The 21,856-nt window shown below is 31.9% G+C and overlaps 1 long non-coding RNA gene across 1 annotated transcript; it reads right to left on the reverse strand.

Annotated features, from left to right (window-relative positions):
* Positions 1–13,770: 13,770 nt before the first annotated feature.
* Positions 13,771–18,096, reverse strand: LOC115880795. The gene is made up of 2 exons (XR_004049940.1): positions 17,884–18,096; positions 13,771–13,858 (listed from the first exon to the last, which is right to left on the reverse strand). It is a non-coding gene; the product is annotated as an uncharacterized LOC115880795 (long non-coding RNA).
* Between the last annotated feature and the right edge of the window lie 3,760 nt (positions 18,097–21,856).

Here is a 21,856-nt window from a genome sequence, read left to right on the forward strand (position 1 = left end):
TTCCTCGTATAATGAAAATAAGCCCAGGCGAGGCAAAGTTAGGTGTAAAAATACACGATTCTCTCATACTTCGGGTTATTTCAGAGGCAGTTTTACATTTAAAGATGTTTATTACCTCCAATAGGCAAGCTCTGCCAGTATTGCCCTAAAAATATCTGAAAACCTGTACAGTGCTTAACAAAAGTTTCCTCTAATTGAAATATTCTTATTAATCTATTAATAACTAACTAAAATAAAAAGTTATCTAAAAATTAAATTTCAGATTTTTTAGCCAACAATATTTTTTAATAATATACAGGAACTTAAAAATTATAAATTTGTTAACAATTTTTGTTTTAGCTTGCCACTAAGTATGTGCTATTATGCGATATAAAACAGACATATTACATAATACATATACCGGGAGCGTCTCAAAAGTGGCTCACCCCTATAACTTTTTTATTTTTTGAGATAATAAAACGAGATTTGTTAGGTCTGATATGACATAAATTACAATTGATTGACGTATCCTATTGTCTTTGGTCACTTCGTGTTTCACCGGAAATGACAACAATTTTTGATTTTTAAATGGCACCCCCGGTATATTTTTACTTTATTCGATAGAAAATGACATTTTGAGTAGAATGAGATATCATATGTCACCTTTTGACAATTTAGCTTAAAAAAATTGTATTTTAAATTTCAATCTAGAGTGTCATGGATGTGTTAAAAACACTAATTTTTAATCAACGAGCCTTGGAAAAATAAATTTGAGCGTCTAATAATTTTCGTGTCTTGTCCGGGCCCATATAAGATGCCCAAATCGTATTTTTAATCATATATCTCAAATTTTTCAAATTAAACAAGGGTTGCTCATTAGTATATTTGGAAAAGGCATTTTTTTACGAATAATTTGGTACCACACACTTGGTATTTCGAGTCAGATTGTCATTATGAACCGCATGTTACAATTTCAAATAAACTATATGCGAAAATGTCAAAAATTGACATATGATATGTTATTTTATTCAGGGTATCATTTTCTATCGAATAATGTAAAAACATACCGAGGATATCATTTAAAAATCAAAATTTGTAGTCATTTCCGGTGAAACAGGAAGTGATCAAAAACAATTGAATACGTCAATCAATCCTAATCTGTTATATATTAACATACCAAATCTCGTTTTTTTATCTGAAAAAATAAAAAAGCTATAGGGGTGAGCCACTTTTGAGACGCACCCGGTATATTTATTTCATTTTAGTACAATCAATATATTTCTATTCTCAAAATTGGAACAAGAGCAGGCTTAATAATTATAATAACAACTTTAATCCAATAATGTAAGCAAAATAAGTGTTTCAAACCTTGGTCCATTAATTAAACTTGTCATTAATTAAAATGTTCTTTTTATAGATTTTTTTATTTAGAATAATTTGTAATTTTTAACGATGTAAATCCTATTACTGCTAGTAAAGTAAATTCAACAGCAAGAATAAAAATATTTATCTCTAAAAGCTAAGCCTAAAAAATACATAATTTTTTTTCATATTATGTTGAATTGACTACAACCGAATGGAATGCCTTTGTGGGGACTCCATTCCTGAAAAAAAATTGGATAATTTGCCACTTAAACAGAAATCTAAGAAATATATTTTTGTAAAATGCTACTGCTTTACATTCCAAACGGAACCAGTTTTTTCTTCAAATTATGAAATATGGGAAGTCAAAAATAACAATAAACAATGATAAGAACGATACCTAATATACATTTTATAATAAATTTAGCAAACGTTCTCATGTATTATAACAAATTTAAGAGTCACATCATTTATCACAGCTCTAACATAATCATAGCTAAAGTCTTCTAGCATCAAAAACCAGATTGGTTCAAGAAGGGAAAAATGAATTTGAAATCGAAATTTCGTTAAGATTTTGCCAGTGCCCTCACATATTACTTTTAAGATAGGAAACAATGGAAGTTACTGTTTTGTTGAGCAAACTATAACTAAAACATATTTTGGTACCGACTTTTGATCATTTTTTAGAGTCACCCTAGGATAAAACCTAGATAAGTCCATGCCTACATTTAAGGTTAACTAAGTACCTTAAACTAACATATATCTATAAAGGTCCAAGTAAAAAATATAGCTCCAAATCAAATAAAATATGTAAACAAAGATTTTTAACTGATATACGATAGTCATTCATCATATGATTCATGCTTTATAAATATTGAAATTGAAATGAATAGCCCCAATTAAACACCTCCTAAATAACCGGTGTGCTAAAATAAACATATGCTTCAATTTAAAAATATCGTACTCATTAAATTCGAAGAACTATTCTTAAACGGAATCGTTTTGAAACTTTAATCCTTCACTTAACTAACAAAACGCAAACACTTAGAAAATCTCAAAGTGGACCATCAAACCATTCTTTCCTCGTTTAAACTAAACATAACGCCGTGCTTGCTCTCTTAACCTTGTGACCAAATCTGGATGATGCTAATTACCATTGGTGTATCATCAGAGAAGGAATTAGGCTAACTAATAATATCACATTCAATTTAAATTATTCTAGAAATTAGTTACCTAGTGTTAGATATGAGTGTTATATGTTATTTTATTTTTCTACTTTTAATCTTTTTTTTACATACTTTTTCTTCTTCTTTATAAGCCTATTGCAGTTTCTAAATCATATTCTATATTTTTAAATTTATGCGGACGATAATTTCCAGCTTTTAAGGGATCTTCTATCTTGGTCCAGAGCCAGTACTGGGAATATCCAAATATACAGGGTGTTACAAATTCGAGGTACGAGCATTGGTATCTCGGAAACCGTAATAGATAGAAAAGAAGTTTCAAAAATTTTAATGATCTTTATAAGAAAAACGGATTTTTTTGAAAATCAATTTTATTTTTTCCTGTCGTTACTTTTTAGAAAATTAAAAAACTATTTGCACATTCTTATAGCCACTTTATTAGGGCTATCTGATAGTATTTTTAGATTTTCAAATTAGCTGATAATTTGTGAGGTACAGAGCTCAACTTGATTTTTTTAAATACGGACCTGCATTTTTTATTTGAGGTTTTGAAATAACTGGGTCTCCTGAGTACAATGATATGCCACACTTAATATTTTTTATGTTTCGGACATTTGAACACAATTTATTTAAACTAATTTCAAGTCCGGCTCTGTTTTTTTCTAATATTAAATCTATTCATCGTTACAATACTGATAATCTTTCAAACTTAACAATGACGTGGGGTTAGGTTTACATTAAATACGAAAAATCAAATGCAATAAAATAATAAAAAATAATATAAATATAATATAAACAATCAAATTATTTCGCCGGAAGATGGATTGGAAATGGTAGATAGTCTGGAGGTTGTGTAATGGTGGTAATATGCGACGATGTTCCTGTCCTGCATAAGAAGAAGATATATTCAAAGAGCTTTAAATAAGATTGAACGAAAAATAAATTTGTGCCATTAGAGAGGGTTGTAACCCTTTCGAACATGTAGAGCATTAGAAGTTGTAGAACATAGTTTGTAGAAGTTGATTGATTTATAATAACTACGATTAATATTATGCATATTATTAGGTCGTACACTGAGATTTCAAATTTATTGAAAAATTGAGAAAAGTTAAAAATAGTATCTTTAAATTGCTGATCTGGATATTATTTATTTGAATCTTTCAATTTTTCTCGATTTTCCCTGATTTTCCTTATTCAATTTTAGTTAGCGCTGATCAATATTATTGCGATGAATATAATCAGATTAAATAATTTAAAAAAACAAAGTCGGACTTAAAATTATTTTAAATAATAATTAAATAGTTTTGTTGTTGTTAAGGTACCCAAAACAAAAGAAGAGTATGAAGTGTGGCATTTTACTCAGGAGGCCGAGTTCTTTCGAAACTTGAAATAAAAAAATGCAGGTCCGTATTTAAAAAAAAATAAATTTGTCTCTGTATCTCACAAATTATCAGCTAACTTGAAAATATAAAAGTACTATCAGATAGCCCTAATAAAGTGGCTATGAGAATGTGCAATTAGTTTTTTAATTGTCTAAAAAGTAACGACAGGAAAAAATAAAATTTATTTTCAAAAAAATCAGTTTTTCCCAAAAAAACTCAGCGATCCTTGAAATTTTTAAAACTTTTTTGATGGCATCTTGGTGAACATGCCCCAATTTAACCATCTTCGTATCTATTACGGTTTCCGAGATACCAATGCTCGTACCTCGAATTTGTAGCACCCTGTATATGTAATGCACTAAAATTCTGGATCGAGGAAAAGCAGAATGTCCACTGGAGAAACAGACAGGGGCACAGGCACAGCAAGGTCTTTATCCAACGACCTAGCTCTAAAACCGCAAAAGAACTACTAATGCTTAGCAGGAATAAAGTGCGGATTACAACAGGCCTCTTGACAGGACACATGGCTGTCAAGTGTTACCTGAACAAGCTCAACCTGTATCAAGGAATTTTTTGATGCAGACTCTGCGATAAAGATCCTGAAACACAGGAGCATATAATATGTCACTGCAAGGCTCTAGATCGCAAGCGACACTTTTTATTTGGGAAAGCTAGGCTAAAACCGGAGGAACTATGCTCCCATCCTATCAAGGATCTGCATAAGTTAGTACAGGGCACAGGTATAGGAGAATGGGTTTGGTTTGGTTTGGCACACAATAGGCCTCACAGGTCAAATATATTGGGATTGTCCATTTTTCCCAACAAGCATTTATTTTTTGCAGCAACATTGACAATAAATAAGTTGCCATTTTTTCCGGGTAGTAAATGCTAGGTAGCCACATTGCACAATAATATTGAAAACAAACATGTTAAAGCTTATTTAACTTTTGAGGACATTCCAAAATATTACGGAAATTTCTCTAGTGCGATGTTGCAAACAGGACTACTCTAAGAATTGCTTTTTTCCTCGCCGTCTTATGCTCAAAGCAATGCAGTGTTTTAGAGTTGGTTACGAAGGGTAAAAATACCTGCACCCAATCCTCAATTTCTGTACCCCGCACAAGTTTGTACATATATAGGTATATAGAAACATATATGATAGGATGGGAGCATAGTTCTGCTGGTTCTAGCATTGCTTTCTAAAATAAACCTGTCGCTGGCGACTCAGAGCCTTACATTGATATATTATGTGCTCTAATGTTAGGATCTTTATTGCAAAGTCTCCAGCAAAAAGGTGTACCTGACAGTCATATGGCATCTCAAGAGATATATTTTATTCCACACTTTATTTCTGCTAAACATTAGCAGTTCCTTTTTGGTTTTAGAATTCGATCTTTGGATGAAGACTTTGGTATGCCTTTGTCTCTGTTTGTTTCTGTCACGGTCAGATTTTTCTTGATCCAAAGTTGAGCTCTACTGGTTATAGAATTAGGTATTTACAGTAAAAAAAAACACTAAATCACCACATTACACCAAAACACTTTTTCTTTTACACTGGACGCGCGTTTCGCTAACCATGTTAGCATCATCAGCAGATGATTATAAACTGAACTAATTTTAAACCAAGATATGGTGCCGATGATCCTTGCCTTGCTAGTCACTATAGCCTGGAACTCAGAATAATTTAATTTTGTTTCTTTCTGCCAGAGTTCCAAGTTTATCCAGACTATATGTAATACTACAATTATTGTTGCCAAAACAATTAAGTCTAATTTTATTTTCTTACATCCTTAGAGCTCAACATAAATACGACTAAAAAAAATTAACAGTAGGTATATTTTAATTTGAGCTAGAAAAAAATGGAGGTACGCCAATGAGACTTACATTTTCTTCTAATAATTAGGAGCACCAATAGAAGATACGAGGTGCCATTGAGACAGAACAATGGATGCAGTATTTGTCATAATTCGTTCAGAGAAGTATGTGGAAAAAATCGTTCTATGATGTTCTCTCCGTTAACACTCGTGTACCCTTGACTTGACAACATCGTATTGTGAATATTTAGGTAAAAAAATGCGGAATAGTGTGTATATTAATTACTATAATTGTGTCATATATGATGGCGATAACCTATACATATAGTTATACATAAATCCTTTATTAAATCTCACATAAAGAACTTTATTGATTTCTTTTAATGCTGCTAAAAATTAAACGTTGTTTTTAATGTATAAAATGTTCATTTTAGACATTCAAATCACTAAAAAATTTAATGTAATTAGGACATTTTTATATTAGAAAAATTAGAATTTTTATTAACATTTTAAAATATCGTTGCCAGGAAAGATTTCGTCAGTTGACTTCTGAAATGTGACAGAAAATACAAATTAACTGTGAATTAAAATGGCAGATTCAACTGTCACTGTTATGTCACCCCTCATTAGATAGACTATATCCATTCTTTTCTTGTCGAGTTACAATAATTGATTCCCACTATAGTTGTAACTGTAACCTCTGCCGACATACTCAAAAATAGTGTTGACCAAATGCAAAACCAAGACCAAGACTCACCTTGCACCTTGGTCTTGATCTTGGTCTTGCAGATAAGAATGATCTTGGCCTTGCTGCACGATTCTTGCAGGTCTTGCATGCCTTGCACTATTGTTCATTTGTGTGCATTTCAACTGAAAGTAATTTCTACTAGTAGAAAATCTTTAATAAATAGTTTTTCAAGTAACTTAAAGTAATTAATTTAATAACTCTTTAAACAAAGAAACAGTGTTCGTCTGATCAAAATTTCTGTCTTTCAATATTAAGTATTAGTACTACAGCGATAATTTATAATACAATATGATTGTATTATAAATTATATAAACGGCGTCAGCGATGGCTATGAAATGAAGTACGCTGTCATTTTATATGTAAAATTGTATGGGTACTGTCATCGATCGACAAATTCCAAGCCAACTGGACGCCGTTTTTTTTTCGGTCATACGGTATATTAATATTTTGAAACAGTAATTTAAAAAAATCTAGTTTAGGTATCAAAGTTTCTTGAAGTTTTTCGGTCTAATATTGAATCATCTTTTGTATTTATAGTTTATAGTTAAATGCCACGTTGTCAGTGTAATATTAAATCGTTAGTTAAATGCCGCGTTAACATTAGAACTATTTTATTTAAACCAGCATATTTTACTTTTTGTCTTAATATGTAATTACACATAACTGATTTTATGGGTCTATATTAAAAAAATATATATGTATTACATATTAAAAGTAATTACATTTAAGTACTATATATACCATATATTTTTTTTCAAATTCAAAGAAAAATAAAAAATTATAATAATCTATTTTTTATAATAGATAATAATCGTTTTCTAGAACAGAAAAACATATTTTTGGTAATTCTGTACAATTTCAAAAGTTTATAAGATAACGGTAGATCACCATAAAATAAAAGAGCTGATGAAAATATTTTTTACAGATACCTATATACCACAATTTAAATTTATAAACCGGGTGGTCCGAATTGTATTCCGGAAACTTCGGCAGCATATTCTGCAAATAACAATAAGTAAAAAAGTTCGTATAAAGAATGTTTAGTTTCGGAGATACACAGTGTAAAAGTTTCATTTTTATTTCAATTTGTTCTAAATAATTTCTGAAGTAACGTCCATATTTGTATGAAAATTGGTATCTGGAAGTTTTTTGACATGAGAAATTTGATTTTGATGTCAATATGACTCCTACTTGTAGAGGGCGCCATCTACATGTGTTTTAACTGTTCTGAAGTGTAATAATTTTACGTCCGTACCTAATGTATGAAGTAAATAATGTCTCTTGGTAAACATTGCTACGAGAAACCGTTCTCAAGATATTTAGAATGGAAATAGTCAATACATGTCATTACTGACATAAAATAAACACGTTGAGTAGATTTGGAAAAATTTTATTTTTTTAAATTAATCATAAATTTTTCTGCGAAAAAATGGTAGGTATGATAAAACAGTTTTTGTTGAACTTTTGGCACAACAACATTTCAAATTTATGATTTCAGTCTAATAACTATTTAGTCAACATGTTTAATTTATGTCAATGAGAGGTATTGATAATTTCGATTCCAAATATCTCGATTTTTACAAAGAGACCTTTTTTACGTAAAAAAAGTTGTAAATGTATATTTTTTACTCAGTAGTTACTAGGACGAAAAGTTATTACTCTTCAAAACAGTTTAAACACATGTAGGAGGCGCCCCCTACAAATAGGAGTCATATTGACATGAAAATCAAATTCCTCATGTCAAAAAACTTCTATGCACCAATTTTCATCGAAATATGGACGTTACTTCATAAATTATTTGGAAAAAACGAAATAAAAATGAAACTTTCTAAACCCTGTATCTCCGAAACTAAGCAAGACCGCAAGAGTCTTGCATTCCTGGTCTTGGTCTTTCATAAAACTTGCACTGTCGGTCTTGGTCTTGCAAGTTTAATGCTGGTCTTGGTTTTGGTCTCGCAAAAATGCAAGACCAAGGCTAAGGCCAGTCTCGCAAAAATAGTACTTTCTGTTTTTTTTTATTTAAAATCCTAAAATTATGCGAGATAAAGGTTCTTTAACATTATTCTTTATACATATATATTTTAGATTCAAAGGTCTATTAATACGAAAATGAACCAAAACCGATCTATAGCCGCAAATTCTCGGAAACAAAGGCATTGTCCCGTCCGTCGGAGCAAAAGTAGAGAGACATGACGAAACAGAAAGATACATCTCGGAATTCTTAATAACCGAAAAATATAGCGAACAATGTCCAGGAAGTGGGCCATCGCGTTTGCGGACTAAAATGGTCTATAGATACGTACAGAGTAGGTAAATGAACATTCTTCGGGAAGGTTGTGTTTTGGGTTGGTTCCCGTTGTTTGGAAATAAACACAGAAAAACGAAAAACTTGTTAATTAAGTTAAGATAATCTAATGTAATCTGTTATACCTAGTCTAAACTATATCAAAGCATCTGACGTTTTCTCAGGGAATGAAATTATGACCCTGGTATGAGCAAAAAGAATAGGATTATCCTCAGAAAATTTTGGAGATTGGGAAGGAAACAATCAATAATAGAGAAATATTCTTTTCTTCTCTATCAAATATACTGTTCAATTTGCGAAGTTTGAAACTTTCGTCACAGATTGTCATTCTCTCTCTTATCCATGTTTATCACTTGAAATGGAAATTTTGCATCAAAAACGCCAAGTCCATTATATTTCACATCGTACAATTATTTTTTTTTTTTTTTACATACGGATCACCTCCATTGTGTATAAAGGATCGTACTTCCTTGTCTAATGTGCACGAATAGAAAAAGGCAAACATCGCATTTGTATTATTCGCCGAAATCGAACAATACGGATCGCCGATTGTCAAAGTTGTCGTTAAATTTTAACGACTCCGATAGTTTCCCGAATAGAATTTTTATCACTTTTTGATATTTTTGTGGGATTTTCTATGTTTATTTAGTTATTTTTGTGATTTAATTTGTGTTTAAAATGCTGTCCCGTTTTAGTGAAAAAGAACAACGGCTCATATTAAAAGTTATCGAGTACCTATTTCAAACTTGAAAAAGATGCTGGAAAACCCCTTTTACCTGGGTCGGCTGTTTACGATGTATTTGGACAACACCGAGTTAATATTTTGTAACTAAATCGATAATATTCACGTGTTTTATAGAGAGCATCGGAGGCTTCAGGAATTTCATGCTCGACTGTGCAAAGAATAAGTTCCAGAGGAATTGTGAAAGATAAAGAACAACACGTAGCAAAACAAGTTACAACATTCGTTTGTCCCGTACAATTCCTGCTTATAAGATTCATGAACATATTATTAGAGGACGTATTTATTCATTTTATACAGCGGGTAGGCTACAATAAATTTGTCATTGTTTAATATTTTGTTATTAAATTTGGTATTGTTAATATAGAACTCATGGACCAAGTCAGGAAACAAGCGAAAAACAATATGGCGCCAAAAATTATGACGAAAGTTTCAAACTTCGGAAATTGAACAGTAAATAAATGTACTGCAAGAGAGATGTATCTTCTGATATCTCTCAGCATTTTCTGTTTGATAGGCTAATTTGTTTATGAGTAAAAAGCCACTGACAAGTTGGTAATTGTTAGGATTCTACGTTAGTGATAAGGTACAAAAATTAATTGCTATTGGCAAAATCTCTAGCTTTCTGTTTCTTTAACTTTCTGGTTCAGTGGCAAAATAACCAGGCTCTTTTCAAGAAACGAACCCCCGAAAAGTAGAGATAGTACTTATTAATGTATCTACTGGTAGAACACCACTTACCTTAAAATTCACTGTGAATCTTTTTTGAGGAGTTAGGACTAACTGACTAACCCAAATGTTTACACAGCAGAACTACGGTACAGTATTTTTTACTCTCTGCGTTGTAAACTACTATTAGCGCGCAGCGGCGCCGAGCTAAACTAAATCTCGGTATTCTCGGACAGGCTGACGGTAACGCCAGCTACATCTCGGGCAGGTTTTGTGCCACAAAATTGTTCATAAGGTTGCGCATTTTCTTATTTCTTCAATCAACGGTCGCGGGCTGCTGCGCAAGCATTCGAGGATGCAGCTGCCTTTCGGCCTATTGTCATGTCCTGTAACATTTTCTTAGTCAGAAAATAGAATTCATTTTTTTTTGATTTTCTGAAAAACGCTACCTTCGGCGCACCTAAGAAAAATTCAAAACGATCAGAAAATGTTATAACGATCCTCAGTTCGAGTGAACATCGTAATCCGCGAAGGTAACTTGCAGTACCCTAAATATCGACCGTCACTGATTTCATGAAAGTTGCATACACATTGTAGGAATGAATATATTGCATTAATCTTGTAAATAGTATAACGTAAAATAAAGTTACACATCTCTTTACTATTAAAAACTTTGCGACAGTGAAAAAATGGTTTCACCCGGAAAAAAATGCAAAAAACTACGTTTGAGTGACTTTGGTGCCCCCTAACTTTGCCCCCGTGGGTTTTTAAGGTTTGTTACTTACTGTGGGATCTGCGGTTTAGCCAGAAAATCAAATCCAAAATTTTTTGAGTATCTCAAAAACGGTGGGGTGGGGAGATATGAATTTTCGAATTTAAGCTTTTCCAGTGGACCTCTTACGACTGGCATAGTATCAGAGCGGGGATAATTTGATGGGAGTTTAGACCTTTTTTATTGCCAGATTGACTGTAGTAATGTTACAACACTATAATATAATAGGTATCTAATAGGTATCGTATCAAGATTGTCCGAAAATAGACATTAACTTAATATAACTTTATCAACATATCAGTTGTTCAACAGATATTTGATAAAATTATAGTAAATTAAACAAAATTCAACAATTCAGAGAAAATAGACAAAATTGACTATACATGCTTAATTGGATGCGTCGCGTCGTACGACATCGACAGGCCATCGACAGGCTTCAACATCTTCACCATCATCAATTTTTATCGATTTTCTGGTAAATCAGAATAACTAATTTTAAATGTTACTTAATAATGGAGGATCTTGCGGAATTTGCACTGGATCTCGTATATAATAGTTATTTATCTGTTATGTAATGCTGATGAAGTTATTATTTCCATAAAATGCTTTTTATGGTAAAATAATGACCCGTATAACACTAAATTATCCGGTATTAGTCTGAAATTATATTTTTCTATACAAATTTGTCCTTTTAAAGTAAAGTTATACCTTTCATTTTTGATAAATATATAAAAATAAGCGCTGATATTCTTTTGTATTCTTTCTCGAGCCTCTTATAAATATAATTAGGCAAAATTATCTAAGGTTAGGCAATGGACAGGGTTATTTATGATATTAACATATTGTTTTTAGTAAGTTGAGCGCCGTTAAAATAGCTATTTACGTTGGAAAACCGGTATAATTTCAAAATTACACCATTTTCCTAAATTCGTCTATCTTTATTGCTCATTGTTTGAAATGTAAATAGACTTAAGACTGAAACGTCTCCTTATACGAGGTTTGGGAGAAATATATGAAACATTCTCAGGCGTTTTGATTGTCATGATTTTCACCACCAAAAATAAACAAATGCGTAACTTCTTTATAGCTTTATACTATAATTGAATAAAGAAGGGTCAAATTCAATGTTATTAATTTATGTTGAAAAAAAATTATATTTTCTATGTTAAAATATCATTTTAGTGCAACTGGTTTATTAAAAGTTTTTTGCATCTAATATAATTATTATTTAAATCACTAAATTAATAACTTTGATACAAATTTGAATATTTTTAGTTTCTAAGTGTATTTTTAAAATATTTTGGTGACAAAAAGGCACGACAACCAAAAATGACAAAAAATACAATATATGTGTAAATTAAAATGTCAGACACAATTGTTATTGTCATGGACCCACGACGCGTTGGACACAGTGTACGTACTTCTCAGTTAAGGAGTTACTTCTCCTATCACTATTGAAGTCTTTTTGATTAGCATGTGGTTTCAGTTGTTGTCTGTCACTTAAATTCAAGGTATACTCTGTTTTTTTTTCTCAGGTAAGATTTCGACAGACGATGACAGAAAATAAGCAGTTGACGTCCATATCAATCTATTTATTTCATTAAAAAAACTATGGAACTATATAACTATGGATGGGTTTATATATAAATCCGTCTCTTGTTGTTTTTAACCAGTTTTATTGGTTTATTTCAAAAACGACAGATCATATTTTGAATATTATTGGATTGACGCAACGATAAACGATATACGCACGCATATGCGTATGATTTAAGATTACTTAAGATTTACTCGACTTAAGATTTTTGACGCTTGTCAAACCTTTGTGTCAAACTCTTGCCAAATTATAGGTTATAATTTTGTGTCAAATTATGTCAAATACCGATTTGCGAATTGCTTTTGCATTTTGGTTCGTGTTATTAGTTGTGTATTTTGTGTTTTTTGAAGTTCTGTAGAGGAAAAATCGAGGGAAACTTAACTGTAGACCCAAAGCACAGTTTATAGTTAATATTCGATGCCCAAACAGAAGAGTTTTATACACAAATAAAGTTACCATCAGTAAAGTTTGTATACCATCTTGTATATGGTACTAAAACTGGTGTACCAGTAAAATAACATCACACAGTGGGTAAATAATAGATTTTAGTACTGCAGAAACAATGTCAAAAGGTACTGGTTTAAAAAATTAAGATTAAAGTTAATTGATCAGCTTTTAAAATATAAAATTCAGAAGTGTTATTATTAATAAAATGTTTTGTTTTATTTATGTTGTGTCTTATTTATTACTATGCAATATTAATGTTTTTTTTATTTACATATAAGTTATATTGATAAATATAATAATAAATGCAGGAAGTTTCTTGAAGCTTGAAAGTAAGAAATAGTTTTTTTTATATTTTTTTGGTATGTGGTGTTTTGTTTAAAACACATGCTTGTTTGTTTTGCACACATATATTTTGCTTGTACGCATACGGTATTTTTTTAAATTAAATAACTCGATTAGATTTTTTAAATTTTATACATTTTTTTTCATAATGTTTTGAAGTAATCATTTGTCACTCAAATTTTAAATATAGGAATTCAATTGTACCAACTAATTTCTTTGTAAAATAAAATAAACTACTTTGAAATTAAAACCACAGACACATCTATCACTGTCAAAGATTTTGTCGTTTGACAGACTATACATTATATTTTCTGTAAAGCCTAATAATAAGGGAGTTACTTCTCCTATCACCTATTGAAGTCTTTTTGATTAGCATGTGGTTTCAGTTGTTGTCTGTCACTTAAATTCAAGGTACATTATATTTTCTGTAAAGCTTCATTCAGGACCTCGCAGTTAGTGGAATAAATGGTGGTTTCAATTACACTTCACACTGTTTAGTTTACGATCACTCACAATTTCTAAAAAACACAATTAAAATTAATAGAATATCCTAGCAACAGCTTGTGGTAATCAGTTGTATCCATAGAGAAAGCCCAATAGGTATTTAGGTTATAAAACAATAAACTTTTGTTTCCTAACCACATCTTCCCTTGACGGATAATAATCAAAGGCCAAAATGACATTCCTCGCAAATTTTGAACTATAATTAGTGGAAAAGTTAAAAGGTTTGTAAAGCTTCTTTCAGAACCTCTCAATTAGTGGAATAAATTAGTGGTTGCTATTACACTTTATACTTTTCAGTTTACGATCATTCACAATGTCTAAAAAACGCAATTAAAATTAATAAAATATCCTAGCAACCGCTTGCGGCGGTCTGATGTATCCATAGAGAAAGCATAATATTTACCTTATAAAACAATATACTTTTGATTTCTAACAATTTTTCGTGACGGGTGATAATCAAAGGCCAATATGACATTCCTCACAAATTTTGAAGTATAATTAATGGAAAAGTCAAAATTTTCTTAACTTTTTCCACTAATTGAAAATTACTACCACTAATTTTGACGTTCTGAATGCTTACATTAAAATTAGGTGAAGAAACTTCTACGGTTAATTGAAACTACTAATTTATTCCACTGATTTCGAGATTCTGACTGAAGCTTAACTTTTTCTACTAATTCAAAAATTCCTACCACTAATTTTAACGTTCTAGTTGTTACCTATTATAAAAAACAGTACCAAAAATAATAAATTTAATTTTCCTAATGCTAGGAAGTTTTAGAAGGTGTAAGAAGATTTATTATGATATAATTAATTTACGATCAGACCTTGTATAAATAAATATGCGTAAATCGATGCCTCTGGCCATAAACAAATCAAGTGCTACGCATCGCTAACTACGGCAAATTGAAAACAAAAAATATGACCGGATATTGTTTTCTGCTGCCTAAAATGCCCATGGAATCGAGATAGACTTTCGTTGCGTTAAATATAATTTCCTTAAGCAGTAAAAATAGTTCTTCTAACGGTGTCATTAGATAATCTTCAATTCTTTGTTTCTTATTTGTTTTGGGTTTGGTACAATTTGATACGCGTTTGTGCGAGAAAGGAAATTATTTAAAATGTATTTATTAGATTATTATAATGTAGCATAATTATAAAATAATTACGCTACATTAAAAAATAATTAAAGATATATTCGGATTTGGGAATAAGCTGTCATGGTACAAAAATTACTGGAGTCTATGGAAATGTTAAGGAAATAAGTATGTCTGTGGAAGCACAGATCATACAGATTATAAACTTATCGTCAAAAGCATTGTTTTTCGTGGTTCCAATTTTTGGAGTCGCGCACTAGTTAGGTTACTAGTTTGCGCACAAGCACGCCCACTTATGGCCTCTAAAATTGTGCACAGCGCCTGACCGGCCTAGTTGTTACGCTGTTTAAACGGGAGTTTATTTTTGCGCACAAGAAAATTTACTCGTTTGCTCATCGTCATAAAAAATAATTTTCGTACCATGAATTAGGGACAAGATTTTTATCTGTATACTTATACGATACCTAATCTGTGGTGGAAGTGTCTTAAAATATTGTAACTGTAGGGTTGCCAACCGTTCTGTCTCTCTCTCTCTCTATTCGAGAACAGTCCTCGTTTTGATAGTACTTTTCTAACGCGTATAGAAAAAGTCTTCTTTTTTACAAACAAAACACAAAATCTAAAAAATATATGTCTATCGGCATAAAGTTTAAAGGAATTGTTAATCTGGCAACAGTTTGTCTTTTGCTATTTATAGGTTTTCGCACAGAAAAGAAATATTTACGTACAAAAAATATTTTGAGGAAGCGGAGGCGATAAAAATGTTTATTTTTTATGTTTAACAAGTTTTGGTTTATATTGGGCGATATATTAAGGAAAACCCACCAACCGCATAATGGTTACATAACTTTTGACAACATTTGGGCAAGGTTTAAAAAAATGTTTCGCCTGTGGCGCTTTTTAACACCCCTCGTTCACTATTTTTTATTTTGAATGTTACCCTATGTAATTGTAATGTGTTACTTGGAAGCCCTGACAAGAAGTAGCTACTATTGTAAAAAAGTTAGTACAATATGTTTCCGTTATAGTTTCAGTTATGATCTAATAGAGAGATAGCATTTTACTATAGGAAACTATTGTATTTATTTTTGACGACAAATAAAATTAAAGAAGAGAAACGCTAATTTCTATATAAAATCACTTTTTGATAGTTGTATATATAGTGTTGTTTGGATTTAACATTTGAAACATTTTTATCAGCGCCCTGTATAATATTTCATAAACTATTATAACAATTTACGTAGAGTAAGATATTTTTTAAGTGCCTTAAATGTATACAAATAATGCAATAATAATAATAAACTATAAAAAGGCCTTTGATAGTGTGCCACACTCATGGCTTCTAAGGGTACTGGATATATATAAAATTAATCAGGCAGTCAAAATGTGCCTACATCAACTAATGTACCACTGGAGAACAACACTATACATACAGGCGGGAACAAAATCTTACAACACGGAAGACATAAGAATAAAATGTGGCATTTTTCAGGGAGACTCCTTAAGTCCCATATGGTTCTGTCTATCATTGAACCTTCTTAGCTACTTATTAAACAAAAGTGAGATGGGATATATGCTTAACAAACAAGCTAATGCTAAGATCAGTCATTTATTTTATATGGATGACTTAAAGTTGTATGCACCCAATCCCGAAAAACTACAAAGCCAGCTAGAAGTTGTCAAATCCTTCAGCTCGGCAATCAAGATGGAAATGGGACTAGAAAAATGTTCAGTAATACATGTAAAGAAAGGAGTGGTAAACCACGAGCTGAGCACCGTACTGATGGATGGAACAACATTCGAAGCAATAAAACAGGAGGAAGGGTATAAATAGCTCGGTTTTCACCAATCACTGGGTATCAGCCAAAAGGAAACCAAGGAACAGTTTAAGAACGAACTGATAAGACGTGTCAGAATCATATTGGCATCTAAACTCACATCAAAGAATTTATTTACGGCACTAAACACCTGGGCTATACCTAGTATTGTGTGCTCATTTGGTGTTTTGAAATGGACCCCAACAGACCTGAGGGGCATTGACACAAAAATCAGGACTCTGTTAACAAAATATCGATATCACCACCCAAAGTCCAGTGTGAACCGCGTGTATATACCAAGGTCAAGAGGCGGAAGAGGCCTTCTAAATGTAGAAAATTGCCACAATACACAAGTTCAGAAACTGAGGAACTACTTCTTGAGTAACAACTTACCGCTTCACCGTACCCTCCGAGATATTGACCAAAACTATTCCCCTCTTGACTTGATGAACCCCAACAGCCCAACTGTACGAAGTTAGACGGAAATGGAAGAAGAATGGGCCAGTAAAACTCTCCATGGCAGGTATAGAGCAAATTTAAAAAATACCACAATTAGTATGCTGGATTCAAATACTTACTTAAAAGCGGGTTACCTGTTCCCAGAAACCGAAGGAAGTATACTGGCAATACAAGATTAAGTTGTCCCGACACTAAACTATAGGAAATATGTCTTGAAGGAGAGAGTTGAAAGTGATCTGTGTAGGAAATGCAGGCGTACAGCTAAGAGCATCCAACATATAACAGCAGGGTGTTCTATTTTAGCTCCAAGGCAGTATCTGGCACGCCATGATGAAATGGGAAAAATATATCATCAAGCTATAGCACTGGGAACTGGGCTAATGGAGGAAGGAATAGAATGGTACAGGTATAACCCAAAGGATATTCTGGAGAATGCTGAATATAAATTATACTGGAACATCACAATTATTACAGACCGATCTGTCCAGCATAATCGCCCTGATATGGTGCATTTTAAGAAGAAAGAGGAGGAAGCCACAATAATAGATTTTATAACACCATTAGACGAAAACGTCCAAAAAGCATATTTAGAAAAGAAACAAAAATACGAAGAACTGGCATATGAACTTAGACAGTTATACAAATTAAAACAAACAAAAATTTTACCTCTAGTGATATCCGTCAATGGCTTAATACATCAGCAAACTGTGCGACATACTAAAGATTTGGGACTATCGCCAAATGTTTTATCCACCGCTCAAAAAGCTGTAATTCTGGGAACTGCACGCATAGTCAGATCGTTCCTTTACGCAAACTAGAGACTGCCTTGATTAAAATAACCCGGCTATCTCTCCAAGAACCCTGAAAGGTGATTTAAAAAAAAAAGGAATAAAAAAATTGAAAATATTTGATATTGGATAAACTTTATGTCATGTATGACATTAAACACAAAATGTGGTTACAATTATAAAAAGTAAAATTTAAAAATCAAAAATAAAGTAGATGATTCTATTTGAAATAAGCTAAATAGTAGCCACTCCAAGTTAAGCCGAAAATTGTCAGAAAGTGGAATATATTTTAAAAAGAAAGAACACGGGCAAGGGCCTAACTACGTCGAAACACCGTTCGAAACACAAAAGTTAAGCGACTTTAGGTGGTATAAGTGTATGGACGGGTGAACGTCTGGAAACTTTGTCGTGCATGCTGTTGTTTCATGGCAAGAGATGGAAATTCGAAATCTATTGAGACACATGCTCATTCGTGCCTGTTAAAGGCTGAATAAGATAGGATATTCCGTAAAAGTCGATTTAGACACTCGCTAAGTCGATAAGCCGTTATCGGTTATATGACTGAGGATCGCAAGTCTTGATCAAGATTAAGAAGTAAAATAAAAACACTAAATCACCACAATACAGCAAAACACTTTTACTTTTACACTGGACGCGCGTTTCGCTAACCATGTTAGCATCATCAGCAGTTTATAAACTAAAAGACTCTTAGGAAGTAGAGAAAGGGGTGTCACATTAACTGGCACAAAAAACAGGCACCTTAAAATTTTGATGTACTTTAAAGTTGGTTTGATGTACTTTAAAGTTTTAAAGTAAAGTGTGTTGGACGATTTTGATGATCTTTTAAGCCCAATTTGTAGCAAAATTATTTGACTTCTCATCTGTCAATTATATGAGGGAACACAAAATGTTGATAATTTGGTGAAAGTTTAGAAAACCCTGTGGAATATGTTAAAAAAGCAAGGACCTTGAAAATCATTTTATCATCTATGTGCATCTTTTGCCGATAGGTTATTTTTTGGTTAACTTTATTTTTTTGTAGACACTAACATTTGTTCGTAATTTTTTCATTACAACCGTGCCTTTTTTTTGGTTCAAATCAACAGATCTATGAAATAGTGTTTATGATTTATGTAATGTCACAGTTATTGAAAAATAATATTATTATTGTCTGGGCAGTTACTCTAGCAGAGATGGTTTTAAGTCCAGAAGGTGTATCCGTTATAGTTACTTTAATATTGAAAATGATAGAGATTAAAATTATGTTGCTAACAGATTTAGGTGGGTACTAAGTACAATGCAGTCATTTCCTCAAGATAAGTTCATATGCTTAGACATCCATAAACCAGAATGAGACGATCGCGTTGTTGTAAGTTTATGGCTAAGAAACCGCCGACCGGCGCCGTTTGCCAGCTTTTCAAATTTAAAATGAATTGTATTTGAGGAACGTACATGTAAGTGAACGGACTGTAAGAAGAAGATTAAGCGAGCCATCCTATGTCAAGAAAGCCTGCTTCGGGAGGCTTACTACTAAAACTACTTTTTAGGCTTTACTTACTAGGTCTGTTGACTAGGCATGTCTACTTCAAAAGCGAATATCTCTAACTACAATAAAGCTACTGAGATGAACCAAAAATCAAACTATCTAGAAAGGATGTATGTGAATGATAAAATTATTTTTAATTTCCTTGCTGTCTTAACATATTCCATAGGATGTTTCAAACTTTTACCAAAATATCGAAATTTTTTTCCCTCGTATAATTGACACATGAGAACTTTAATTTTTAATTTAAAAAGAAATACTAAAAAGTAAAAAAAAATTAGCTACATACTGCTTAATAAAAAATCATCAAAATCGGCTCACTACAACAAAATATATTAAAATTTTAAGGTATCCGTTTTTTGTTTCGGCTAGTGTATTATGACCGAAGTCTGCGGTTCAGATTTCCCATAAACAAAGTAGGACTTGTCCAGATTAACCTTAGCAGCAAAATATATATTTTAATTCAACTTTTAAAGACAGAACACTTTGAATTACCTTTAATTTTAAATATTCGAATTTGTATCTAAATTAAATCCTAAAACTCTTTAAATGGACCAATTGCCTAAAAAAACCTTGTATTAGAAGGACTGACCATGTTACTGTTAGTTTCAAGAGTAAGTCATCATTGCGTTTTACATAATATGCTTTTAAAATTACACAGCCAAATTTTCCAACTGAAACAATGTCGAAAACATCTCCACCTTCTTATTTTGGCAGTAATTTTACTTCAAAAATGATCGGTGCTAATATAAATCGATTTGGCTTAAATTCACTCCTATATGCAATAATGGATGCTTGTATTCATTTAAAGATGTTAAGTGTTGTAGAATGATTCGCTATAACCCACACATAATATCTTAGCATTGAGTAATAACATGCTGTTTTACAAGCGGTAGGATTATTATTATGTACCATAAAAAAATAAGGCACACCATATATGAGCGACCTGGGACTTTAAATAAATAAACATTTAAATTTAATTGTTTTACACTCATAAAATCGTTTCTTTTACTGTGTTGATTAAAATTTGTCGGTACTCTATGTCCAATTTTGATATAACAAGGACATCTTTGTATTATCCTTTATATTTAGAAGAAAAGTATTTAAGGTTATTTAATGAAACCTTTATATTTTCTATTTACTAAAACCACAGTGAACTAATGTCACATCAAAATTAATGTGCATATTGAAAGGTAATTTTAGATCACAAATATTAAATTGAACGCTTAACAGAAGTTAAACCCATATCTATCAAATAAATCTTATTGATCTAATCTTGTATTTCTAAAAAGGTTAGAACATAAATAGATGCATTAAAATATGACACTTGAATGTAGGTATCTGACACCTATCATGTTTAATTTATTACTGGATATAAGTGTTAATATGATTGATAAATAACAACGGTTGTTTTATAGAATATACACACAGTTTTAATTACTATACTCTTCCGAAACGGCTTGACCGATTTTGATGAAATTGTATATCTAGGTATATCTAGTAGGTCTTAGAATAGGTTGTCATCTATTTTTTATACCCCTAAGTGATAAGAGTGGTCCACCCCAATTTTTTTTGTCAAAATGTTTTATTTTTTATGATGTGGAACAAAGAAATACATACAACCCTAAATTTCCACCTAACCATCAACCCCTACATATTTTTAATAGCGATATTAGTAATTCAATAGTTTTCAACCCTGGGTCGATAACTGATTAATTTATCACTTGATTAGTTATTCCCGCAAGGTGTCTACAGGTGTAATTTCTGACTTTCGGCGGTTTTAAAAAGTTTTTCGGTTTTTAAATCGGTCTTTCGACGCGGACTATCGTGTTTATTTTTACGGGGTACTTTCACCTGTGCAGCCAATCTGCGCATGTTAAACAACGTTTTTAATCATAAAGCCCGATGGCGCGCAGACTCTTTGTCGGACGGATCATCCGCACCTATGTGAAAATATTCATATACGCTCATGGTACTTGTTCAACAAACGGACCGGACGGTCCGCTCCATGTGAAACGGCACAACAGGGACCATCAGCGCGGAAGGACCGCTCTATGTGAAACGGTACTAATTGGTATAATCACATAATATTTAAATATACCTAAAATTTTAATCTAAAAAACTTTTATAGTACTACCAAACCAAACCAAACCAAAAAATTTTTCAAAAAATTTGGAATTTTCAAATTTTTTTTCGCGAAAAAAACCTCATAGGCGTGTTTCTGGGGTTGAACTATACTACCAGTTAAAATATTTGCACTTATTTCTGGGATACCCTGTATGTATGTATATTTGTCGTAGGCATGAAA

The sequence above is a fragment of the Sitophilus oryzae genome, unplaced genomic scaffold (assembly GCF_002938485.1).
Source record: "Sitophilus oryzae breed Bouriz unplaced genomic scaffold, Soryzae_2.0 scaffold_1658_pilon_pilon, whole genome shotgun sequence".
NCBI classification, from domain to species: Eukaryota; Metazoa; Arthropoda; class Insecta; order Coleoptera; family Curculionidae; genus Sitophilus; species Sitophilus oryzae.